The sequence below is a fragment of the Hemiscyllium ocellatum genome, unplaced genomic scaffold (assembly GCF_020745735.1).
Source record: "Hemiscyllium ocellatum isolate sHemOce1 unplaced genomic scaffold, sHemOce1.pat.X.cur. scaffold_2031_pat_ctg1, whole genome shotgun sequence".
Taxonomy (NCBI): Eukaryota; Metazoa; Chordata; class Chondrichthyes; order Orectolobiformes; family Hemiscylliidae; genus Hemiscyllium; species Hemiscyllium ocellatum.
Genome location: NW_026867950.1, coordinates 31,658 through 57,031, shown reverse-complemented (window position 1 = coordinate 57,031; position 25,374 = coordinate 31,658). Strand labels below are relative to the sequence as shown.

Here is a 25,374-nt window from a genome sequence, read left to right as displayed (position 1 = left end):
GTTAACATGAAGGTCAACACAGAGGCAAGCTTGAGAAAGCACGTGCAGGAACTCCACCTACACTGTTGGCACCATAGAATCACCACAGTGTGGAAGCAGGCCATTCAGACGGACAGGTCCACACCGACCCTTCTGAAGAGAAACCCATGCAGATCCATGCTCGGCACTGAGGGATCCCAGCTGAAAATGTGTTGCTGGTCAAAGCACAGCAGGCCAGGCAGCATCTCAGGAATAGGGAATTCGACGTTTCGAGCATAAGCCCTTCAAAGTTCACCAGTTCCCAATGTTGGGGACGTCCAGAACCAGGGGTCACAGTCTCAGAATGAAGGGCAAGCGATTCTGGAAGAATTTTTCTCTCAGAGAGTGGTGAGCCTGTGGACTTGTCTCCCACAGGAAGATGCGGTTAAGACGGTTTGGGAGATACGTTCAATAGCGAGCCGGACGTGGAACTTGCAGCTAAAGTGATCCAGGGGTACGGAGAGGAAGCTGGAGTGGTCACTGAAATGGCATGTTCAGTCATGATGATCTTGAATGGTGGTGATGATGTCTCGAAGGGCTGAATGGAACGAGTGAGGAGTGCAGTTGCTGGAAATCAGAGTCTCGATTGGAGTGGTGCTGGAAAAACAAAGCAAGTCAGGCAGCATCCTGATTTTCCTGCTCCTCGGATGCTGCCTGACTTGAAGGGCTGAATGGCCTACTCCTGCACTTCTTTTCTATGTTTCCATGTTGAACGCATGGCTCAGAGACTGACGTGAGTTGGAAGTAAACCTGCGATTAACTGTTCGTCCTCACGATTTTATAAACATCAAGAAATTGTTGGCAAAGTGTTTCGACGTTTACAGTGGAGCTGATGCAGCGTGCAGTAAAGTCACCACCGTCCTCCAGGAGCACTGCTCTCTGATGAGGGAGCGATTGATGGGTGGGAGTTGAAGCTGAGGGGACGAGCTTGAAAAGGGCAATCTTTCATGTTGAGTCCATTTGGCAGCGGGAATTGAAGCCAGGCTGCTGGATTTGTGCTGTATTCCAGGCCAGCGTATGAATCAGTTTGTCAGAAGCAGGTAACGGGAGAGCGCGTGGATCAGCAGCGGACCAAGTTTAACACAGATGGTAGGGCACAACGAAAAGGCTGTTTTACAGCAGCGGCGGATTACTTGAAAGATAGATATTCACACAATAAAACATGAAAACAACAATAACTGATATCTTAATCATCTCCACAGAGGTAGAAGATGATCTAAAGAAAAACTCAAATTGACAACAAATCAAGATTACACATAAGCACATTCTATCTAATACCCATGTCGCAGAGCGCAAAGCCGTGCAATCCTCGGTAGTATAGTGGTTAGTATCCCCGCCTGTCACGCGGGAGACCGGGGTTCAATTCCCCGCCGGGGAGTCGGCGGCATTTTGAGAGGCACGCACCATATCTCAATGCAGGAGTGCCCAATTCAAGTCCCGTTTGCTCCAAAGGCGTGCATTCACATGTCCGAGCGGCCTGCTCTTGCCAACAAACCAAACATGTCGTAGTCTCGATTCTGCTCTCCCTGGCAAACTTGTCCTTTCATCCATTTGAGACTTCCTGCTTTTTGACCACCAATCAAAACTGAAACTTGTCCTTTCATCCATTTGAGACTTCCTGCTTTTTGACCACCAATCAAAACTGCCGTTCTGGAGAAGCGTCACTGGACCACAAACGTTGACTGCTTTCTTCCCCCACTCCAGATGCTGACTTTCTCCAGCAATTTCTGTTTCCCATTCTGATTTTGTTGTTACTTCGTCCCGTCGGTGGGCATATAACTCCCACGCAAACGGAGTGCAAATGAAAACCTTTAAGCAACCGGTAGCGACAAATGAATGTCAGGTTTCCCCGCTTCCTCCCTCCCTCCAATCAAAAAGGGGTCACTCCCCCTCAGAGTTTGGACCTGATCCTGCGATTAAGGTGACGCAACACCGTCCCCTGCTGCTGGCAGGCTGTACTACACCCACAGTGGAAAGTCCAAGTCATCTGAGTGGCATTGTCTGCTCTTCTCGATAGAAGGACAAAGCCCAGTGGCTGGGTTAACATGAAGGTCAACACAGAGGCAAGCTTGAGAAAGCACGTGCAGGAACTCCACCTACACTGTTGGCACCATAGAATCACCACAGTGTGGAAGCAGGCCATTCAGACGGACAGGTCCACACCGACCCTTCTGAAGAGAAACCCATGCAGATCCATGCTCGGCACTGAGGGATCCCAGCTGAAAATGTGTTGCTGGTCAAAGCACAGCAGGCCAGGCAGCATCTCAGGAATAGGGAATTCGACGTTTCGAGCATAAGCCCTTCAAAGTTCACCAGTTCCCAATGTTGGGGACGTCCAGAACCAGGGGTCACAGTCTCAGAATGAAGGGCAAGCGATTCTGGAAGAATTTTTCTCTCAGAGAGTGGTGAGCCTGTGGACTTGTCTCCCACAGGAAGATGCGGTTAAGACGGTTTGGGAGATACGTTCAATAGCGAGCCGGACGTGGAACTTGCAGCTAAAGTGATCCAGGGGTACGGAGAGGAAGCTGGAGTGGTCACTGAAATGGCATGTTCAGTCATGATGATCTTGAATGGTGGTGATGATGTCTCGAAGGGCTGAATGGAACGAGTGAGGAGTGCAGTTGCTGGAAATCAGAGTCTCGATTGGAGTGGTGCTGGAAAAACAAAGCAAGTCAGGCAGCATCCTGATTTTCCTGCTCCTCGGATGCTGCCTGACTTGAAGGGCTGAATGGCCTACTCCTGCACTTCTTTTCTATGTTTCCATGTTGAACGCATGGCTCAGAGACTGACGTGAGTTGGAAGTAAACCTGCGATTAACTGTTCGTCCTCATGATTTTATAAACATCAAGAAATTGTTGGCAAAGTGTTTCGACGTTTACAGTGGAGCTGATGCAGCGTGCAGTAAAGTCACCACCGTCCTCCAGGAGCACTGCTCTCTGATGAGGGAGCGATTGATGGGTGGGAGTTGAAGCTGAGGGGACGAGCTTGAAAAGGGCAATCTTTCATGTTGAGTCCATTTGGCAGCGGGAATTGAAGCCAGGCTGCTGGATTTGTGCTGTATTCCAGGCCAGCGTATGAATCAGTTTGTCAGAAGCAGGTAACGGGAGAGCGCGTGGATCAGCAGCGGACCAAGTTTAACACAGATGGTAGGGCACAACGAAAAGGCTGTTTTACAGCAGCGGCGGATTACTTGAAAGATAGATATTGACACAATAAAACATGAAAACAACAATAACTGATATCTTAATCATCTCCACAGAGGTAGAAGATGATCTAAAGAAAAACTCAAATTGACAACAAATCAAGATTACACATAAGCACATTCTATCTAATACCCATGTCGCAGAGCGCAAAGCCGTGCAATCCTCGGTAGTATAGTGGTTAGTATCCCCGCCTGTCACGCGGGAGACCGGGGTTCAATTCCCCGCCGGGGAGTCGGCGGCATTTTGAGAGGCACGCACCATATCTCAATGCAGGAGTGCCCAATTCAAGTCCCGTTTGCTCCAAAGGCGTGCATTCACATGTCCGAGCGGCCTGCTCTTGCCAACAAACCAAACATGTCGTAGTCTCGATTCTGCTCTCCCTGGCAAACTTGTCCTTTCATCCTTTCTTGCTGCTTCTGCAAACTTGTCCTTTCATCCATTTGAGACTTCCTGCTTTTTGACCACCAATCAAAACTGCCGTTCTGGAGAAGCGTCACTGGACCACAAACGTTGACTGCTTTCTTCCCCCACTCCAGATGCTGACTTTCTCCAGCAATTTCTGTTTCCCATTCTGATTTTGTTGTTACTTCGTCCCGTCGGTGGGCATATAACTCCCACGCAAACGGAGTGCAAATGAAAACCTTTAAGCAACCGGTAGCGACAAATGAATGTCAGGTTTCCCCGCTTCCTCCCTCCCTCCAATCAAAAAGGGGTCACTCCCCCTCAGAGTTTGGACCTGATCCTGCGATTAAGGTGACGCAACACCGTCCCCTGCTGCTGGCAGGCTGTACTACACCCACAGTGGAAAGTCCAAGTCATCTGAGTGGCATTGTCTGCTCTTCTCGATAGAAGGACAAAGCCCAGTGGCTGGGTTAACATGAAGGTCAACACAGAGGCAAGCTTGAGAAAGCACGTGCAGGAACTCAACCTACACTGTTGGCACCATAGAATCACCACAGTGTGGAAGCAGGCCATTCAGACGGACAGGTCCACACCGACCCTTCTGAAGAGAAACCCATGCAGATCCATGCTCGGCACTGAGGGATCCCAGCTGAAAATGTGTTGCTGGTCAAAGCACAGCAGGCCAGGCAGCATCTCAGGAATAGGGAATTCGACGTTTCGAGCATAAGCCCTTCAAAGTTCACCAGTTCCCAATGTTGGGGACGTCCAGAACCAGGGGTCACAGTCTCAGAATGAAGGGCAAGCGATTCTGGAAGAATTTTTCTCTCAGAGAGTGGTGAGCCTGTGGACTTGTCTCCCACAGGAAGATGCGGTTAAGACGGTTTGGGAGATACGTTCAATAGCGAGCCGGACGTGGAACTTGCAGCTAAAGTGATCCAGGGGTACGGAGAGGAAGCTGGAGTGGTCACTGAAATGGCATGTTCAGTCATGATGATCTTGAATGGTGGTGATGATGTCTCGAAGGGCTGAATGGAACGAGTGAGGAGTGCAGTTGCTGGAAATCAGAGTCTCGATTGGAGTGGTGCTGGAAAAACAAAGCAAGTCAGGCAGCATCCTGATTTTCCTGCTCCTCGGATGCTGCCTGACTTGAAGGGCTGAATGGCCTACTCCTGCACTTCTTTTCTATGTTTCCATGTTGAACGCATGGCTCAGAGACTGACGTGAGTTGGAAGTAAACCTGCGATTAACTGTTCGTCCTCACGATTTTATAAACATCAAGAAATTGTTGGCAAAGTGTTTCGACGTTTACAGTGGAGCTGATGCAGCGTGCAGTAAAGTCACCACCGTCCTCCAGGAGCACTGCTCTCTGATGAGGGAGCGATTGATGGGTGGGAGTTGAAGCTGAGGGGACGAGCTTGAAAAGGGCAATCTTTCATGTTGAGTCCATTTGGCAGCGGGAATTGAAGCCAGGCTGCTGGATTTGTGCTGTATTCCAGGCCAGCGTATGAATCAGTTTGTCAGAAGCAGGTAACGGGAGAGCGCGTGGATCAGCAGCGGACCAAGTTTAACACAGATGGTAGGGCACAACGAAAAGGCTGTTTTACAGCAGCGGCGGATTACTTGAAAGATAGATATTCACACAATAAAACATGAAAACAACAATAACTGATATCTTAATCATCTCCACAGAGGTAGAAGATGATCTAAAGAAAAACTCAAATTGACAACAAATCAAGATTACACATAAGCACATTCTATCTAATACCCATGTCGCAGAGCGCAAAGCCGTGCAATCCTCGGTAGTATAGTGGTTAGTATCCCCGCCTGTCACGCGGGAGACCGGGGTTCAATTCCCCGCCGGGGAGTCGGCGGCATTTTGAGAGGCACGCACCATATCTCAATGCAGGAGTGCCCAATTCAAGTCCCGTTTGCTCCAAAGGCGTGCATTCACATGTCCGAGCGGCCTGCTCTTGCCAACAAACCAAACATGTCGTAGTCTCGATTCTGCTCTCCCTGGCAAACTTGTCCTTTCATCCATTTGAGACTTCCTGCTTTTTGACCACCAATCAAAACTGCAAACTTGTCCTTTCATCCATTTGAGACTGCTTTTTGACCACCAATCAAAACTGCCGTTCTGGAGAAGCGTCACTGGACCACAAACGTTGACTGCTTTCTTCCCCCACTCCAGATGCTGACTTTCTCCAGCAATTTCTGTTTCCCATTCTGATTTTGTTGTTACTTCGTCCCGTCGGTGGGCATATAACTCCCACGCAAACGGAGTGCAAATGAAAACCTTTAAGCAACCGGTAGCGACAAATGAATGTCAGGTTTCCCCGCTTCCTCCCTCCCTCCAATCAAAAAGGGGTCACTCCCCCTCAGAGTTTGGACCTGATCCTGCGATTAAGGTGACGCAACACCGTCCCCTGCTGCTGGCAGGCTGTACTACACCCACAGTGGAAAGTCCAAGTCATCTGAGTGGCATTGTCTGCTCTTCTCGATAGAAGGACAAAGCCCAGTGGCTGGGTTAACATGAAGGTCAACACAGAGGCAAGCTTGAGAAAGCACGTGCAGGAACTCCACCTACACTGTTGGCACCATAGAATCACCACAGTGTGGAAGCAGGCCATTCAGACGGACAGGTCCACACCGACCCTTCTGAAGAGAAACCCATGCAGATCCATGCTCGGCACTGAGGGATCCCAGCTGAAAATGTGTTGCTGGTCAAAGCACAGCAGGCCAGGCAGCATCTCAGGAATAGGGAATTCGACGTTTCGAGCATAAGCCCTTCAAAGTTCACCAGTTCCCAATGTTGGGGACGTCCAGAACCAGGGGTCACAGTCTCAGAATGAAGGGCAAGCGATTCTGGAAGAATTTTTCTCTCAGAGAGTGGTGAGCCTGTGGACTTGTCTCCCACAGGAAGATGCGGTTAAGACGGTTTGGGAGATACGTTCAATAGCGAGCCGGACGTGGAACTTGCAGCTAAAGTGATCCAGGGGTACGGAGAGGAAGCTGGAGTGGTCACTGAAATGGCATGTTCAGTCATGATGATCTTGAATGGTGGTGATGATGTCTCGAAGGGCTGAATGGAACGAGTGAGGAGTGCAGTTGCTGGAAATCAGAGTCTCGATTGGAGTGGTGCTGGAAAAACAAAGCATCCTGATTTTCCTGCTCCTCGGATGCTGCCTGACTTGAAGGGCTGAATGGCCTACTCCTGCACTTCTTTTCTATGTTTCCATGTTGAACGCATGGCTCAGAGACTGACGTGAGTTGGAAGTAAACCTGCGATTAACTGTTCGTCCTCATGATTTTATAAACATCAAGAAATTGTTGGCAAAGTGTTTCGACGTTTACAGTGGAGCTGATGCAGCGTGCAGTAAAGTCACCACCGTCCTCCAGGAGCACTGCTCTCTGATGAGGGAGCGATTGATGGGTGGGAGTTGAAGCTGAGGGGACGAGCTTGAAAAGGGCAATCTTTCATGTTGAGTCCATTTGGCAGCGGGAATTGAAGCCAGGCTGCTGGATTTGTGCTGTATTCCAGGCCAGCGTATGAATCAGTTTGTCAGAAGCAGGTAACGGGAGAGCGCGTGGATCAGCAGCGGACCAAGTTTAACACAGATGGTAGGGCACAACGAAAAGGCTGTTTTACAGCAGCGGCGGATTACTTGAAAGATAGATATTCACAGAATAAAACATGAAAACAACAATAACTGATATCTTAATCATCTCCACAGAGGTAGAAGATGATCTAAAGAAAAACTCAAATTGACAACAAATCAAGATTACACATAAGCACATTCTATCTAATACCCATGTCGCAGAGCGCAAAGCCGTGCAATCCTCGGTAGTATAGTGGTTAGTATCCCCGCCTGTCACGCGGGAGACCGGGGTTCAATTCCCCGCCGGGGAGTCGGCGGCATTTTGAGAGGCACGCACCATATCTCAATGCAGGAGTGCCCAATTCAAGTCCCGTTTGCTCCAAAGGCGTGCATTCACATGTCCGAGCGGCCTGCTCTTGCCAACAAACCAAACATGTCGTAGTCTCGATTCTGCTCTCCCTGGCAAACTTGTCCTTTCATCCATTTGAGACTTCCTGCTTTTTGACCACCAATCAAAACTGCCGTTCTGGAGAAGCGTCACTGGACCACAAACGTTGACTGCTTTCTTCCCCCACTCCAGATGCTGACTTTCTCCAGCAATTTCTGTTTCCCATTCTGATTTTGTTGTTACTTCGTCCCGTCGGTGGGCATATAACTCCCACGCAAACGGAGTGCAAATGAAAACCTTTAAGCAACCGGTAGCGACAAATGAATGTCAGGTTTCCCCGCTTCCTCCCTCCCTCCAATCAAAAAGGGGTCACTCCCCCTCAGAGTTTGGACCTGATCCTGCGATTAAGGTGACGCAACACCGTCCCCTGCTGCTGGCAGGCTGTACTACACCCACAGTGGAAAGTCCAAGTCATCTGAGTGGCATTGTCTGCTCTTCTCGATAGAAGGACAAAGCCCAGTGGCTGGGTTAACATGAAGGTCAACACAGAGGCAAGCTTGAGAAAGCACGTGCAGGAACTCCACCTACACTGTTGGCACCATAGAATCACCACAGTGTGGAAGCAGGCCATTCAGACGGACAGGTCCACACCGACCCTTCTGAAGAGAAACCCATGCAGATCCATGCTCGGCACTGAGGGATCCCAGCTGAAAATGTGTTGCTGGTCAAAGCACAGCAGGCCAGGCAGCATCTCAGGAATAGGGAATTCGACGTTTCGAGCATAAGCCCTTCAAAGTTCACCAGTTCCCAATGTTGGGGACGTCCAGAACCAGGGGTCACAGTCTCAGAATGAAGGGCAAGCGATTCTGGAAGAATTTTTCTCTCAGAGAGTGGTGAGCCTGTGGACTTGTCTCCCACAGGAAGATGCGGTTAAGACGGTTTGGGAGATACGTTCAATAGCGAGCCGGACGTGGAACTTGCAGCTAAAGTGATCCAGGGGTACGGAGAGGAAGCTGGAGTGGTCACTGAAATGGCATGTTCAGTCATGATGATCTTGAATGGTGGTGATGATGTCTCGAAGGGCTGAATGGAACGAGTGAGGAGTGCAGTTGCTGGAAATCAGAGTCTCGATTGGAGTGGTGCTGGAAAAACAAAGCATCCAGCATGATTTTCCTGCTCCTCGGATGCTGCCTGACTTGAAGGGCTGAATGGCCTACTCCTGCACTTCTTTTCTATGTTTCCATGTTGAACGCATGGCTCAGAGACTGACGTGAGTTGGAAGTAAACCTGCGATTAACTGTTCGTCCTCATGATTTTATAAACATCAAGAAATTGTTGGCAAAGTGTTTCGACGTTTACAGTGGAGCTGATGCAGCGTGCAGTAAAGTCACCACCGTCCTCCAGGAGCACTGCTCTCTGATGAGGGAGCGATTGATGGGTGGGAGTTGAAGCTGAGGGGACGAGCTTGAAAAGGGCAATCTTTCATGTTGAGTCCATTTGGCAGCGGGAATTGAAGCCAGGCTGCTGGATTTGTGCTGTATTCCAGGCCAGCGTATGAATCAGTTTGTCAGAAGCAGGTAACGGGAGAGCGCGTGGATCAGCAGCGGACCAAGTTTAACACAGATGGTAGGGCACAACGAAAAGGCTGTTTTACAGCAGCGGCGGATTACTTGAAAGATAGATATTCACAGAATAAAACATGAAAACAACAATAACTGATATCTTAATCATCTCCACAGAGGTAGAAGATGATCTAAAGAAAAACTCAAATTGACAACAAATCAAGATTACACATAAGCACATTCTATCTAATACCCATGTCGCAGAGCGCAAAGCCGTGCAATCCTCGGTAGTATAGTGGTTAGTATCCCCGCCTGTCACGCGGGAGACCGGGGTTCAATTCCCCGCCGGGGAGTCGGCGGCATTTTGAGAGGCACGCACCATATCTCAATGCAGGAGTGCCCAATTCAAGTCCCGTTTGCTCCAAAGGCGTGCATTCACATGTCCGAGCGGCCTGCTCTTGCCAACAAACCAAACATGTCGTAGTCTCGATTCTGCTCTCCCTGGCAAACTTGTCCTTTCATCCATTTGAGACTTCCTGCTTTTTGACCACCAATCAAAACTGCCGTTCTGGAGAAGCGTCACTGGACCACAAACGTTGACTGCTTTCTTCCCCCACTCCAGATGCTGACTTTCTCCAGCAATTTCTGTTTCCCATTCTGATTTTGTTGTTACTTCGTCCCGTCGGTGGGCATATAACTCCCACGCAAACGGAGTGCAAATGAAAACCTTTAAGCAACCGGTAGCGACAAATGAATGTCAGGTTTCCCCGCTTCCTCCCTCCCTCCAATCAAAAAGGGGTCACTCCCCCTCAGAGTTTGGACCTGATCCTGCGATTAAGGTGACGCAACACCGTCCCCTGCTGCTGGCAGGCTGTACTACACCCACAGTGGAAAGTCCAAGTCATCTGAGTGGCATTGTCTGCTCTTCTCGATAGAAGGACAAAGCCCAGTGGCTGGGTTAACATGAAGGTCAACACAGAGGCAAGCTTGAGAAAGCACGTGCAGGAACTCCACCTACACTGTTGGCACCATAGAATCACCACAGTGTGGAAGCAGGCCATTCAGACGGACAGGTCCACACCGACCCTTCTGAAGAGAAACCCATGCAGATCCATGCTCGGCACTGAGGGATCCCAGCTGAAAATGTGTTGCTGGTCAAAGCACAGCAGGCCAGGCAGCATCTCAGGAATAGGGAATTCGACGTTTCGAGCATAAGCCCTTCAAAGTTCACCAGTTCCCAATGTTGGGGACGTCCAGAACCAGGGGTCACAGTCTCAGAATGAAGGGCAAGCGATTCTGGAAGAATTTTTCTCTCAGAGAGTGGTGAGCCTGTGGACTTGTCTCCCACAGGAAGATGCGGTTAAGACGGTTTGGGAGATACGTTCAATAGCGAGCCGGACGTGGAACTTGCAGCTAAAGTGATCCAGGGGTACGGAGAGGAAGCTGGAGTGGTCACTGAAATGGCATGTTCAGTCATGATGATCTTGAATGGTGGTGATGATGTCTCGAAGGGCTGAATGGAACGAGTGAGGAGTGCAGTTGCTGGAAATCAGAGTCTCGATTGGAGTGGTGCTGGAAAAACAAAGCAGTCAGGCAGCATCCTGATTTTCCTGCTCCTCGGATGCTGCCTGACTTGAAGGGCTGAATGGCCTACTCCTGCACTTCTTTTCTATGTTTCCATGTTGAACGCATGGCTCAGAGACTGACGTGAGTTGGAAGTAAACCTGCGATTAACTGTTCGTCCTCATGATTTTATAAACATCAAGAAATTGTTGGCAAAGTGTTTCGACGTTTACAGTGGAGCTGATGCAGCGTGCAGTAAAGTCACCACCGTCCTCCAGGAGCACTGCTCTCTGATGAGGGAGCGATTGATGGGTGGGAGTTGAAGCTGAGGGGACGAGCTTGAAAAGGGCAATCTTTCATGTTGAGTCCATTTGGCAGCGGGAATTGAAGCCAGGCTGCTGGATTTGTGCTGTATTCCAGGCCAGCGTATGAATCAGTTTGTCAGAAGCAGGTAACGGGAGAGCGCGTGGATCAGCAGCGGACCAAGTTTAACACAGATGGTAGGGCACAACGAAAAGGCTGTTTTACAGCAGCGGCGGATTACTTGAAAGATAGATATTCACACAATAAAACATGAAAACAACAATAACTGATATCTTAATCATCTCCACAGAGGTAGAAGATGATCTAAAGAAAAACTCAAATTGACAACAAATCAAGATTACACATAAGCACATTCTATCTAATACCCATGTCGCAGAGCGCAAAGCCGTGCAATCCTCGGTAGTATAGTGGTTAGTATCCCCGCCTGTCACGCGGGAGACCGGGGTTCAATTCCCCGCCGGGGAGTCGGCGGCATTTTGAGAGGCACGCACCATATCTCAATGCAGGAGTGCCCAATTCAAGTCCCGTTTGCTCCAAAGGCGTGCATTCACATGTCCGAGCGGCCTGCTCTTGCCAACAAACCAAACATGTCGTAGTCTCGATTCTGCTCTCCCTGGCAAACTTGTCCTTTCATCCATTTGAGACTTCCTGCTTTTTGACCACCAATCAAAACTGCCGTTCTGGAGAAGCGTCACTGGACCACAAACGTTGACTGCTTTCTTCCCCCACTCCAGATGCTGACTTTCTCCAGCAATTTCTGTTTCCCATTCTGATTTTGTTGTTACTTCGTCCCGTCGGTGGGCATATAACTCCCACGCAAACGGAGTGCAAATGAAAACCTTTAAGCAACCGGTAGCGACAAATGAATGTCAGGTTTCCCCGCTTCCTCCCTCCCTCCAATCAAAAAGGGGTCACTCCCCCTCAGAGTTTGGACCTGATCCTGCGATTAAGGTGACGCAACACCGTCCCCTGCTGCTGGCAGGCTGTACTACACCCACAGTGGAAAGTCCAAGTCATCTGAGTGGCATTGTCTGCTCTTCTCGATAGAAGGACAAAGCCCAGTGGCTGGGTTAACATGAAGGTCAACACAGAGGCAAGCTTGAGAAAGCACGTGCAGGAACTCACCTACACTGTTGGCACCATAGAATCACCACAGTGTGGAAGCAGGCCATTCAGACGGACAGGTCCACACCGACCCTTCTGAAGAGAAACCCATGCAGATCCATGCTCGGCACTGAGGGATCCCAGCTGAAAATGTGTTGCTGGTCAAAGCACAGCAGGCCAGGCAGCATCTCAGGAATAGGGAATTCGACGTTTCGAGCATAAGCCCTTCAAAGTTCACCAGTTCCCAATGTTGGGGACGTCCAGAACCAGGGGTCACAGTCTCAGAATGAAGGGCAAGCGATTCTGGAAGAATTTTTCTCTCAGAGAGTGGTGAGCCTGTGGACTTGTCTCCCACAGGAAGATGCGGTTAAGACGGTTTGGGAGATACGTTCAATAGCGAGCCGGACGTGGAACTTGCAGCTAAAGTGATCCAGGGGTACGGAGAGGAAGCTGGAGTGGTCACTGAAATGGCATGTTCAGTCATGATGATCTTGAATGGTGGTGATGATGTCTCGAAGGGCTGAATGGAACGAGTGAGGAGTGCAGTTGCTGGAAATCAGAGTCTCGATTGGAGTGGTGCTGGAAAAACAAAGCAAGTCAGGCAGCATCCTGATTTTCCTGCTCCTCGGATGCTGCCTGACTTGAAGGGCTGAATGGCCTACTCCTGCACTTCTTTTCTATGTTTCCATGTTGAACGCATGGCTCAGAGACTGACGTGAGTTGGAAGTAAACCTGCGATTAACTGTTCGTCCTCACGATTTTATAAACATCAAGAAATTGTTGGCAAAGTGTTTCGACGTTTACAGTGGAGCTGATGCAGCGTGCAGTAAAGTCACCACCGTCCTCCAGGAGCACTGCTCTCTGATGAGGGAGCGATTGATGGGTGGGAGTTGAAGCTGAGGGGACGAGCTTGAAAAGGGCAATCTTTCATGTTGAGTCCATTTGGCAGCGGGAATTGAAGCCAGGCTGCTGGATTTGTGCTGTATTCCAGGCCAGCGTATGAATCAGTTTGTCAGAAGCAGGTAACGGGAGAGCGCGTGGATCAGCAGCGGACCAAGTTTAACACAGATGGTAGGGCACAACGAAAAGGCTGTTTTACAGCAGCGGCGGATTACTTGAAAGATAGATATTCACAGAATAAAACATGAAAACAACAATAACTGATATCTTAATCATCTCCACAGAGGTAGAAGATGATCTAAAGAAAAACTCAAATTGACAACAAATCAAGATTACACATAAGCACATTCTATCTAATACCCATGTCGCAGAGCGCAAAGCCGTGCAATCCTCGGTAGTATAGTGGTTAGTATCCCCGCCTGTCACGCGGGAGACCGGGGTTCAATTCCCCGCCGGGGAGTCGGCGGCATTTTGAGAGGCACGCACCATATCTCAATGCAGGAGTGCCCAATTCAAGTCCCGTTTGCTCCAAAGGCGTGCATTCACATGTCCGAGCGGCCTGCTCTTGCCAACAAACCAAACATGTCGTAGTCTCGATTCTGCTCTCCCTGGCAAACTTGTCCTTTCATCCATTTGAGACTTCCTGCTTTTTGACCACCAATCAAAACTGCCGTTCTGGAGAAGCGTCACTGGACCACAAACGTTGACTGCTTTCTTCCCCCACTCCAGATGCTGACTTTCTCCAGCAATTTCTGTTTCCCATTCTGATTTTGTTGTTACTTCGTCCCGTCGGTGGGCATATAACTCCCACGCAAACGGAGTGCAAATGAAAACCTTTAAGCAACCGGTAGCGACAAATGAATGTCAGGTTTCCCCGCTTCCTCCCTCCCTCCAATCAAAAAGGGGTCACTCCCCCTCAGAGTTTGGACCTGATCCTGCGATTAAGGTGACGCAACACCGTCCCCTGCTGCTGGCAGGCTGTACTACACCCACAGTGGAAAGTCCAAGTCATCTGAGTGGCATTGTCTGCTCTTCTCGATAGAAGGACAAAGCCCAGTGGCTGGGTTAACATGAAGGTCAACACAGAGGCAAGCTTGAGAAAGCACGTGCAGGAACTCAACCTACACTGTTGGCACCATAGAATCACCACAGTGTGGAAGCAGGCCATTCAGACGGACAGGTCCACACCGACCCTTCTGAAGAGAAACCCATGCAGATCCATGCTCGGCACTGAGGGATCCCAGCTGAAAATGTGTTGCTGGTCAAAGCACAGCAGGCCAGGCAGCATCTCAGGAATAGGGAATTCGACGTTTCGAGCATAAGCCCTTCAAAGTTCACCAGTTCCCAATGTTGGGGACGTCCAGAACCAGGGGTCACAGTCTCAGAATGAAGGGCAAGCGATTCTGGAAGAATTTTTCTCTCAGAGAGTGGTGAGCCTGTGGACTTGTCTCCCACAGGAAGATGCGGTTAAGACGGTTTGGGAGATACGTTCAATAGCGAGCCGGACGTGGAACTTGCAGCTAAAGTGATCCAGGGGTACGGAGAGGAAGCTGGAGTGGTCACTGAAATGGCATGTTCAGTCATGATGATCTTGAATGGTGGTGATGATGTCTCGAAGGGCTGAATGGAACGAGTGAGGAGTGCAGTTGCTGGAAATCAGAGTCTCGATTGGAGTGGTGCTGGAAAAACAAAGCAAGTCAGGCAGCATCCTGATTTTCCTGCTCCTCGGATGCTGCCTGACTTGAAGGGCTGAATGGCCTACTCCTGCACTTCTTTTCTATGTTTCCATGTTGAACGCATGGCTCAGAGACTGACGTGAGTTGGAAGTAAACCTGCGATTAACTGTTCGTCCTCACGATTTTATAAACATCAAGAAATTGTTGGCAAAGTGTTTCGACGTTTACAGTGGAGCTGATGCAGCGTGCAGTAAAGTCACCACCGTCCTCCAGGAGCACTGCTCTCTGATGAGGGAGCGATTGATGGGTGGGAGTTGAAGCTGAGGGGACGAGCTTGAAAAGGGCAATCTTTCATGTTGAGTCCATTTGGCAGCGGGAATTGAAGCCAGGCTGCTGGATTTGTGCTGTATTCCAGGCCAGCGTATGAATCAGTTTGTCAGAAGCAGGTAACGGGAGAGCGCGTGGATCAGCAGCGGACCAAGTTTAACACAGATGGTAGGGCACAACGAAAAGGCTGTTTTACAGCAGCGGCGGATTACTTGAAAGATAGATATTCACACAATAAAACATGAAAACAACAATAACTGATATCTTAATCATCTCCACAGAGGTAGAAGATGATCTAAAGAAAAACTCAAATTGACAACAAATCAAGATTACACATAAGCACATTCTATCTAATACCCATGTCGCAGAGCGCAAAGCCGTGCAATCCTCGGTAGTATAGTGGTTAGTATCCCCGCCTGTCACGCGGGAGACCGGGGTTCAATTCCCCGCCGGGGAGTCGGCGGCATTTTGAGAGGCACGCACCATATCTCAATGCAGGAGTGCCCAATTCAAGTCCCGTTTGCTCCAAAGGCGTGCATTCACATGTCCGAGCGGCCTGCTCTTGCCAACAAACCAAACATGTCGTAGTCTCGATTCTGCTCTGGCAAACTTGTCCTTCCATTTGAGACTTCCTGCTTTTTGACCACTCGGCAAACTTGTCCTTTCATCCATTTGAGACTTCCTGCTTTTTGACCACCAATCAAAACTGCCGTTCTGGAGAAGCGTCACTGGACCACAAACGTTGACTGCTTTCTTCCCCCACTCCAGATGCTGACTTTCTCCAGCAATTTCTGTTTCCCATTCTGATTTTGTTGTTACTTCGTCCCGTCGGTGGGCATATAACTCCCACGCAAACGGAGTGCAAATGAAAACCTTTAAGCAACCGGTAGCGACAAATGAATGTCAGGTTTCCCCGCTTCCTCCCTCCCTCCAATCAAAAAGGGGTCACTCCCCCTCAGAGTTTGGACCTGATCCTGCGATTAAGGTGACGCAACACCGTCCCCTGCTGCTGGCAGGCTGTACTACACCCACAGTGGAAAGTCCAAGTCATCTGAGTGGCATTGTCTGCTCTTCTCGATAGAAGGACAAAGCCCAGTGGCTGGGTTAACATGAAGGTCAACACAGAGGCAAGCTTGAGAAAGCACGTGCAGGAACTCAACCTACACTGTTGGCACCATAGAATCACCACAGTGTGGAAGCAGGCCATTCAGACGGACAGGTCCACACCGACCCTTCTGAAGAGAAACCCATGCAGATCCATGCTCGGCACTGAGGGATCCCAGCTGAAAATGTGTTGCTGGTCAAAGCACAGCAGGCCAGGCAGCATCTCAGGAATAGGGAATTCGACGTTTCGAGCATAAGCCCTTCAAAGTTCACCAGTTCCCAATGTTGGGGACGTCCAGAACCAGGGGTCACAGTCTCAGAATGAAGGGCAAGCGATTCTGGAAGAATTTTTCTCTCAGAGAGTGGTGAGCCTGTGGACTTGTCTCCCACAGGAAGATGCGGTTAAGACGGTTTGGGAGATACGTTCAATAGCGAGCCGGACGTGGAACTTGCAGCTAAAGTGATCCAGGGGTACGGAGAGGAAGCTGGAGTGGTCACTGAAATGGCATGTTCAGTCATGATGATCTTGAATGGTGGTGATGATGTCTCGAAGGGCTGAATGGAACGAGTGAGGAGTGCAGTTGCTGGAAATCAGAGTCTCGATTGGAGTGGTGGAAAAACAAAAACAAAGCATCCTGATTTTCCTGCTCCTCGGATGCTGCCTGACTTGAAGGGCTGAATGGCCTACTCCTGCACTTCTTTTCTATGTTTCCATGTTGAACGCATGGCTCAGAGACTGACGTGAGTTGGAAGTAAACCTGCGATTAACTGTTCGTCCTCACGATTTTATAAACATCAAGAAATTGTTGGCAAAGTGTTTCGACGTTTACAGTGGAGCTGATGCAGCGTGCAGTAAAGTCACCACCGTCCTCCAGGAGCACTGCTCTCTGATGAGGGAGCGATTGATGGGTGGGAGTTGAAGCTGAGGGGACGAGCTTGAAAAGGGCAATCTTTCATGTTGAGTCCATTTGGCAGCGGGAATTGAAGCCAGGCTGCTGGATTTGTGCTGTATTCCAGGCCAGCGTATGAATCAGTTTGTCAGAAGCAGGTAACGGGAGAGCGCGTGGATCAGCAGCGGACCAAGTTTAACACAGATGGTAGGGCACAACGAAAAGGCTGTTTTACAGCAGCGGCGGATTACTTGAAAGATAGATATTCACACAATAAAACATGAAAACAACAATAACTGATATCTTAATCATCTCCACAGAGGTAGAAGATGATCTAAAGAAAAACTCAAATTGACAACAAATCAAGATTACACATAAGCACATTCTATCTAATACCCATGTCGCAGAGCGCAAAGCCGTGCAATCCTCGGTAGTATAGTGGTTAGTATCCCCGCCTGTCACGCGGGAGACCGGGGTTCAATTCCCCGCCGGGGAGTCGGCGGCATTTTGAGAGGCACGCACCATATCTCAATGCAGGAGTGCCCAATTCAAGTCCCGTTTGCTCCAAAGGCGTGCATTCACATGTCCGAGCGGCCTGCTCTTGCCAACAAACCAAACATGTCGTAGTCTCGATTCTGCTCTCCCTGGCAAACTTGTCCTTTCATCCATTTGAGACTTCCTGCTTTTTGACCACCATCAAAACTGCCGCAAACTTGTCCTTTCATCCATTTGAGACTTCCTGCTTTTTGACCACCAATCAAAACTGCCGTTCTGGAGAAGCGTCACTGGACCACAAACGTTGACTGCTTTCTTCCCCCACTCCAGATGCTGACTTTCTCCAGCAATTTCTGTTTCCCATTCTGATTTTGTTGTTACTTCGTCCCGTCGGTGGGCATATAACTCCCACGCAAACGGAGTGCAAATGAAAACCTTTAAGCAACCGGTAGCGACAAATGAATGTCAGGTTTCCCCGCTTCCTCCCTCCCTCCAATCAAAAAGGGGTCACTCCCCCTCAGAGTTTGGACCTGATCCTGCGATTAAGGTGACGCAACACCGTCCCCTGCTGCTGGCAGGCTGTACTACACCCACAGTGGAAAGTCCAAGTCATCTGAGTGGCATTGTCTGCTCTTCTCGATAGAAGGACAAAGCCCAGTGGCTGGGTTAACATGAAGGTCAACACAGAGGCAAGCTTGAGAAAGCACGTGCAGGAACTCCACCTACACTGTTGGCACCATAGAATCACCACAGTGTGGAAGCAGGCCATTCAGACGGACAGGTCCACACCGACCCTTCTGAAGAGAAACCCATGCAGATCCATGCTCGGCACTGAGGGATCCCAGCTGAAAATGTGTTGCTGGTCAAAGCACAGCAGGCCAGGCAGCATCTCAGGAATAGGGAATTCGACGTTTCGAGCATAAGCCCTTCAAAGTTCACCAGTTCCCAATGTTGGGGACGTCCAGAACCAGGGGTCACAGTCTCAGAATGAAGGGCAAGCGATTCTGGAAGAATTTTTCTCTCAGAGAGTGGTGAGCCTGTGGACTTGTCTCCCACAGGAAGATGCGGTTAAGACGGTTTGGGAGATACGTTCAATAGCGAGCCGGACGTGGAACTTGCAGCTAAAGTGATCCAGGGGTACGGAGAGGAAGCTGGAGTGGTCACTGAAATGGCATGTTCAGTCATGATGATCTTGAATGGTGGTGATGATGTCTCGAAGGGCTGAATGGAACGAGTGAGGAGTGCAGTTGCTGGAAATCAGAGTCTCGATTGGAGTGGTGCTGGAAAAACAAAGCAAGTCAGGCAGCATCCTGATTTTCCTGCTCCTCGGATGCTGCCTGACTTGAAGGGCTGAATGGCCTACTCCTGCACTTCTTTTCTATGTTTCCATGTTGAACGCATGGCTCAGAGACTGACGTGAGTTGGAAGTAAACCTGCGATTAACTGTTCGTCCTCACGATTTTATAAACATCAAGAAATTGTTGGCAAAGTGTTTCGACGTTTACAGTGGAGCTGATGCAGCGTGCAGTAAAGTCACCACCGTCCTCCAGGAGCACTGCTCTCTGATGAGGGAGCGATTGATGGGTGGGAGTTGAAGCTGAGGGGACGAGCTTGAAAAGGGCAATCTTTCATGTTGAGTCCATTTGGCAGCGGGAATTGAAGCCAGGCTGCTGGATTTGTGCTGTATTCCAGGCCAGCGTATGAATCAGTTTGTCAGAAGCAGGTAACGGGAGAGCGCGTGGATCAGCAGCGGACCAAGTTTAACACAGATGGTAGGGCACAACGAAAAGGCTGTTTTACAGCAGCGGCGGATTACTTGAAAGATAGATATTGACACAATAAAACATGAAAACAACAATAACTGATATCTTAATCATCTCCACAGAGGTAGAAGATGATCTAAAGAAAAACTCAAATTGACAACAAATCAAGATTACACATAAGCACATTCTATCTAATACCCATGTCGCAGAGCGCAAAGCCGTGCAATCCTCGGTAGTATAGTGGTTAGTATCCCCGCCTGTCACGCGGGAGACCGGGGTTCAATTCCCCGCCGGGGAGTCGGCGGCATTTTGAGAGGCACGCACCATATCTCAATGCAGGAGTGCCCAATTCAAGTCCCGTTTGCTCCAAAGGCGTGCATTCACATGTCCGAGCGGCCTGCTCTTGCCAACAAACCAAACATGTCGTAGTCTCGATTCTGCTCTCCCTGGCAAACTTGTCCTTTCATCCATTTGAGACTTCCTGCTTTTTGACCACCAATCAAAACTGCCGTTCTGGAGAAGCGTCACTGGACCACAAACGTTGACTGCTTTCTTCCCCCACTCCAGATGCTGACTTTCTCCAGCAATTTCTGTTTCCCATTCTGATTTTGTTGTTACTTCGTCCCGTCGGTGGGCATATAACTCCCACGCAAACGGAGTGCAAATGAAAACCTTTAAGCAACCGGTAGCGACAAATGAATGTCAGGTTTCCCCGCTTCCTCCCTCCCTCCAATCAAAAAGGGGTCACTCCCCCTCAGAGTTTGGACCTGATCCTGCGATTAAGGTGACGCAACACCGTCCCCTGCTGCTGGCAGGCTGTACTACACCCACAGTGGAAAGTCCAAGTCATCTGAGTGGCATTGTCTGCTCTTCTCGATAGAAGGACAAAGCCCAGTGGCTGGGTTAACATGAAGGTCAACACAGAGGCAAGCTTGAGAAAGCACGTGCAGGAACTCCACCTACACTGTTGGCACCATAGAATCACCACAGTGTGGAAGCAGGCCATTCAGACGGACAGGTCCACACCGACCCTTCTGAAGAGAAACCCATGCAGATCCATGCTCGGCACTGAGGGATCCCAGCTGAAAATGTGTTGCTGGTCAAAGCACAGCAGGCCAGGCAGCATCTCAGGAATAGGGAATTCGACGTTTCGAGCATAAGCCCTTCAAAGTTCACCAGTTCCCAATGTTGGGGACGTCCAGAACCAGGGGTCACAGTCTCAGAATGAAGGGCAAGCGATTCTGGAAGAATTTTTCTCTCAGAGAGTGGTGAGCCTGTGGACTTGTCTCCCACAGGAAGATGCGGTTAAGACGGTTTGGGAGATACGTTCAATAGCGAGCCGGACGTGGAACTTGCAGCTAAAGTGATCCAGGGGTACGGAGAGGAAGCTGGAGTGGTCACTGAAATGGCATGTTCAGTCATGATGATCTTGAATGGTGGTGATGATGTCTCGAAGGGCTGAATGGAACGAGTGAGGAGTGCAGTTGCTGGAAATCAGAGTCTCGATTGGAGTGGTGCTGGAAAAACAAAGCAAGTCAGGCAGCATCCTGATTTTCCTGCTCCTCGGATGCTGCCTGACTTGAAGGGCTGAATGGCCTACTCCTGCACTTCTTTTCTATGTTTCCATGTTGAACGCATGGCTCAGAGACTGACGTGAGTTGGAAGTAAACCTGCGATTAACTGTTCGTCCTCACGATTTTATAAACATCAAGAAATTGTTGGCAAAGTGTTTCGACGTTTACAGTGGAGCTGATGCAGCGTGCAGTAAAGTCACCACCGTCCTCCAGGAGCACTGCTCTCTGATGAGGGAGCGATTGATGGGTGGGAGTTGAAGCTGAGGGGACGAGCTTGAAAAGGGCAATCTTTCATGTTGAGTCCATTTGGCAGCGGGAATTGAAGCCAGGCTGCTGGATTTGTGCTGTATTCCAGGCCAGCGTATGAATCAGTTTGTCAGAAGCAGGTAACGGGAGAGCGCGTGGATCAGCAGCGGACCAAGTTTAACACAGATGGTAGGGCACAACGAAAAGGCTGTTTTACAGCAGCGGCGGATTACTTGAAAGATAGATATTGACACAATAAAACATGAAAACAACAATAACTGATATCTTAATCATCTCCACAGAGGTAGAAGATGATCTAAAGAAAAACTCAAATTGACAACAAATCAAGATTACACATAAGCACATTCTATCTAATACCCATGTCGCAGAGCGCAAAGCCGTGCAATCCTCGGTAGTATAGTGGTTAGTATCCCCGCCTGTCACGCGGGAGACCGGGGTTCAATTCCCCGCCGGGGAGTCGGCGGCATTTTGAGAGGCACGCACCATATCTCAATGCAGGAGTGCCCAATTCAAGTCCCGTTTGCTCCAAAGGCGTGCATTCACATGTCCGAGCGGCCTGCTCTTGCCAACAAACCAAACATGTCGTAGTCTCGATTCTGCTCTCCCTGGCAAACTTGTCCTTTCATCCATTTGAGACTTCCTGCTTTTTGACCACCAATCAAAATGCCGGCAAACTTGTCCTTTCATCCATTTGAGACTTCCTGCTTTTTGACCACCAATCAAAACTGCCGTTCTGGAGAAGCGTCACTGGACCACAAACGTTGACTGCTTTCTTCCCCCACTCCAGATGCTGACTTTCTCCAGCAATTTCTGTTTCCCATTCTGATTTTGTTGTTACTTCGTCCCGTCGGTGGGCATATAACTCCCACGCAAACGGAGTGCAAATGAAAACCTTTAAGCAACCGGTAGCGACAAATGAATGTCAGGTTTCCCCGCTTCCTCCCTCCCTCCAATCAAAAAGGGGTCACTCCCCCTCAGAGTTTGGACCTGATCCTGCGATTAAGGTGACGCAACACCGTCCCCTGCTGCTGGCAGGCTGTACTACACCCACAGTGGAAAGTCCAAGTCATCTGAGTGGCATTGTCTGCTCTTCTCGATAGAAGGACAAAGCCCAGTGGCTGGGTTAACATGAAGGTCAACACAGAGGCAAGCTTGAGAAAGCACGTGCAGGAACTCCACCTACACTGTTGGCACCATAGAATCACCACAGTGTGGAAGCAGGCCATTCAGACGGACAGGTCCACACCGACCCTTCTGAAGAGAAACCCATGCAGATCCATGCTCGGCACTGAGGGATCCCAGCTGAAAATGTGTTGCTGGTCAAAGCACAGCAGGCCAGGCAGCATCTCAGGAATAGGGAATTCGACGTTTCGAGCATAAGCCCTTCAAAGTTCACCAGTTCCCAATGTTGGGGACGTCCAGAACCAGGGGTCACAGTCTCAGAATGAAGGGCAAGCGATTCTGGAAGAATTTTTCTCTCAGAGAGTGGTGAGCCTGTGGACTTGTCTCCCACAGGAAGATGCGGTTAAGACGGTTTGGGAGATACGTTCAATAGCGAGCCGGACGTGGAACTTGCAGCTAAAGTGATCCAGGGGTACGGAGAGGAAGCTGGAGTGGTCACTGAAATGGCATGTTCAGTCATGATGATCTTGAATGGTGGTGATGATGTCTCGAAGGGCTGAATGGAACGAGTGAGGAGTGCAGTTGCTGGAAATCAGAGTCTCGATTGGAGTGGTGCTGGAAAAACAAAGCAAGTCAGGCAGCATCCTGATTTTCCTGCTCCTCGGATGCTGCCTGACTTGAAGGGCTGAATGGCCTACTCCTGCACTTCTTTTCTATGTTTCCATGTTGAACGCATGGCTCAGAGACTGACGTGAGTTGGAAGTAAACCTGCGATTAACTGTTCGTCCTCACGATTTTATAAACATCAAGAAATTGTTGGCAAAGTGTTTCGACGTTTACAGTGGAGCTGATGCAGCGTGCAGTAAAGTCACCACCGTCCTCCAGGAGCACTGCTCTCTGATGAGGGAGCGATTGATGGGTGGGAGTTGAAGCTGAGGGGACGAGCTTGAAAAGGGCAATCTTTCATGTTGAGTCCATTTGGCAGCGGGAATTGAAGCCAGGCTGCTGGATTTGTGCTGTATTCCAGGCCAGCGTATGAATCAGTTTGTCAGAAGCAGGTAACGGGAGAGCGCGTGGATCAGCAGCGGACCAAGTTTAACACAGATGGTAGGGCACAACGAAAAGGCTGTTTTACAGCAGCGGCGGATTACTTGAAAGATAGATATTGACACAATAAAACATGAAAACAACAATAACTGATATCTTAATCATCTCCACAGAGGTAGAAGATGATCTAAAGAAAAACTCAAATTGACAACAAATCAAGATTACACATAAGCACATTCTATCTAATACCCATGTCGCAGAGCGCAAAGCCGTGCAATCCTCGGTAGTATAGTGGTTAGTATCCCCGCCTGTCACGCGGGAGACCGGGGTTCAATTCCCCGCCGGGGAGTCGGCGGCATTTTGAGAGGCACGCACCATATCTCAATGCAGGAGTGCCCAATTCAAGTCCCGTTTGCTCCAAAGGCGTGCATTCACATGTCCGAGCGGCCTGCTCTTGCCAACAAACCAAACATGTCGTAGTCTCGATTCTGCTCTCCCTGGCAAACTTGTCCTTTCATCCATTTGAGACTTCCTGCTTTTTGACCACCAATCAAAACTGCCGTTCTGGAGAAGCGTCACTGGACCACAAACGTTGACTGCTTTCTTCCCCCACTCCAGATGCTGACTTTCTCCAGCAATTTCTGTTTCCCATTCTGATTTTGTTGTTACTTCGTCCCGTCGGTGGGCATATAACTCCCACGCAAACGGAGTGCAAATGAAAACCTTTAAGCAACCGGTAGCGACAAATGAATGTCAGGTTTCCCCGCTTCCTCCCTCCCTCCAATCAAAAAGGGGTCACTCCCCCTCAGAGTTTGGACCTGATCCTGCGATTAAGGTGACGCAACACCGTCCCCTGCTGCTGGCAGGCTGTACTACACCCACAGTGGAAAGTCCAAGTCATCTGAGTGGCATTGTCTGCTCTTCTCGATAGAAGGACAAAGCCCAGTGGCTGGGTTAACATGAAGGTCAACACAGAGGCAAGCTTGAGAAAGCACGTGCAGGAACTCCACCTACACTGTTGGCACCATAGAATCACCACAGTGTGGAAGCAGGCCATTCAGACGGACAGGTCCACACCGACCCTTCTGAAGAGAAACCCATGCAGATCCATGCTCGGCACTGAGGGATCCCAGCTGAAAATGTGTTGCTGGTCAAAGCACAGCAGGCCAGGCAGCATCTCAGGAATAGGGAATTCGACGTTTCGAGCATAAGCCCTTCAAAGTTCACCAGTTCCCAATGTTGGGGACGTCCAGAACCAGGGGTCACAGTCTCAGAATGAAGGGCAAGCGATTCTGGAAGAATTTTTCTCTCAGAGAGTGGTGAGCCTGTGGACTTGTCTCCCACAGGAAGATGCGGTTAAGACGGTTTGGGAGATACGTTCAATAGCGAGCCGGACGTGGAACTTGCAGCTAAAGTGATCCAGGGTACGGAGAGGAAGCTGGAGTGGTCACTGAAATGGCATGTTCAGTCATGATGATCTTGAATGGTGGTGATGATGTCTCGAAGGGCTGAATGGAACGAGTGAGGAGTGCAGTTGCTGGAAATCAGAGTCTCGATTGGAGTGGTGCTGGAAAAACAAAGCAAGTCAGGCAGCATCCTGATTTTCCTGCTCCTCGGATGCTGCCTGACTTGAAGGGCTGAATGGCCTACTCCTGCACTTCTTTTCTATGTTTCCATGTTGAACGCATGGCTCAGAGACTGACGTGAGTTGGAAGTAAACCTGCGATTAACTGTTCGTCCTCACGATTTTATAAACATCAAGAAATTGTTGGCAAAGTGTTTCGACGTTTACAGTGGAGCTGATGCAGCGTGCAGTAAAGTCACCACCGTCCTCCAGGAGCACTGCTCTCTGATGAGGGAGCGATTGATGGGTGGGAGTTGAAGCTGAGGGGACGAGCTTGAAAAGGGCAATCTTTCATGTTGAGTCCATTTGGCAGCGGGAATTGAAGCCAGGCTGCTGGATTTGTGCTGTATTCCAGGCCAGCGTATGAATCAGTTTGTCAGAAGCAGGTAACGGGAGAGCGCGTGGATCAGCAGCGGACCAAGTTT

The 25,374-nt window shown here is 49.6% G+C and overlaps 12 non-coding genes across 12 annotated transcripts; all 12 read left to right on the top strand.

Moving 5' to 3' along the window:
- The first annotated feature begins 1,324 nt into the window (after positions 1 to 1,324).
- trnad-guc (transfer RNA aspartic acid (anticodon GUC)) lies at positions 1,325 to 1,396 on the top strand. Its single transcript has one exon. It is a non-coding gene; the product is annotated as a tRNA-Asp (tRNA).
- A 1,985-nt stretch (positions 1,397 to 3,381) lies between these two features.
- On the top strand, positions 3,382 to 3,453 carry trnad-guc (transfer RNA aspartic acid (anticodon GUC)). Its single transcript has one exon. It is a non-coding gene; the product is annotated as a tRNA-Asp (tRNA).
- Positions 3,454 to 5,416: 1,963 nt separating this feature from the next.
- trnad-guc (transfer RNA aspartic acid (anticodon GUC)) lies at positions 5,417 to 5,488 on the top strand. The gene has a single exon. It is a non-coding gene; the product is annotated as a tRNA-Asp (tRNA).
- Positions 5,489 to 7,458: 1,970 nt separating this feature from the next.
- On the top strand, positions 7,459 to 7,530 carry trnad-guc (transfer RNA aspartic acid (anticodon GUC)). Its single transcript has one exon. It is a non-coding gene; the product is annotated as a tRNA-Asp (tRNA).
- A 1,920-nt stretch (positions 7,531 to 9,450) lies between these two features.
- trnad-guc (transfer RNA aspartic acid (anticodon GUC)) lies at positions 9,451 to 9,522 on the top strand. The gene has a single exon. It is a non-coding gene; the product is annotated as a tRNA-Asp (tRNA).
- A 1,927-nt stretch (positions 9,523 to 11,449) lies between these two features.
- Positions 11,450 to 11,521, top strand: trnad-guc (transfer RNA aspartic acid (anticodon GUC)). Its single transcript has one exon. It is a non-coding gene; the product is annotated as a tRNA-Asp (tRNA).
- Positions 11,522 to 13,448: 1,927 nt separating this feature from the next.
- trnad-guc (transfer RNA aspartic acid (anticodon GUC)) lies at positions 13,449 to 13,520 on the top strand. The gene has a single exon. It is a non-coding gene; the product is annotated as a tRNA-Asp (tRNA).
- Positions 13,521 to 15,448: 1,928 nt separating this feature from the next.
- On the top strand, positions 15,449 to 15,520 carry trnad-guc (transfer RNA aspartic acid (anticodon GUC)). Its single transcript has one exon. It is a non-coding gene; the product is annotated as a tRNA-Asp (tRNA).
- Positions 15,521 to 17,481: 1,961 nt separating this feature from the next.
- On the top strand, positions 17,482 to 17,553 carry trnad-guc (transfer RNA aspartic acid (anticodon GUC)). The gene has a single exon. It is a non-coding gene; the product is annotated as a tRNA-Asp (tRNA).
- A 1,988-nt stretch (positions 17,554 to 19,541) lies between these two features.
- Positions 19,542 to 19,613, top strand: trnad-guc (transfer RNA aspartic acid (anticodon GUC)). The gene has a single exon. It is a non-coding gene; the product is annotated as a tRNA-Asp (tRNA).
- Positions 19,614 to 21,541: 1,928 nt separating this feature from the next.
- On the top strand, positions 21,542 to 21,613 carry trnad-guc (transfer RNA aspartic acid (anticodon GUC)). The gene has a single exon. It is a non-coding gene; the product is annotated as a tRNA-Asp (tRNA).
- A 1,989-nt stretch (positions 21,614 to 23,602) lies between these two features.
- Positions 23,603 to 23,674, top strand: trnad-guc (transfer RNA aspartic acid (anticodon GUC)). The gene has a single exon. It is a non-coding gene; the product is annotated as a tRNA-Asp (tRNA).
- The last annotated feature ends 1,700 nt before the right edge of the window (positions 23,675 to 25,374 follow it).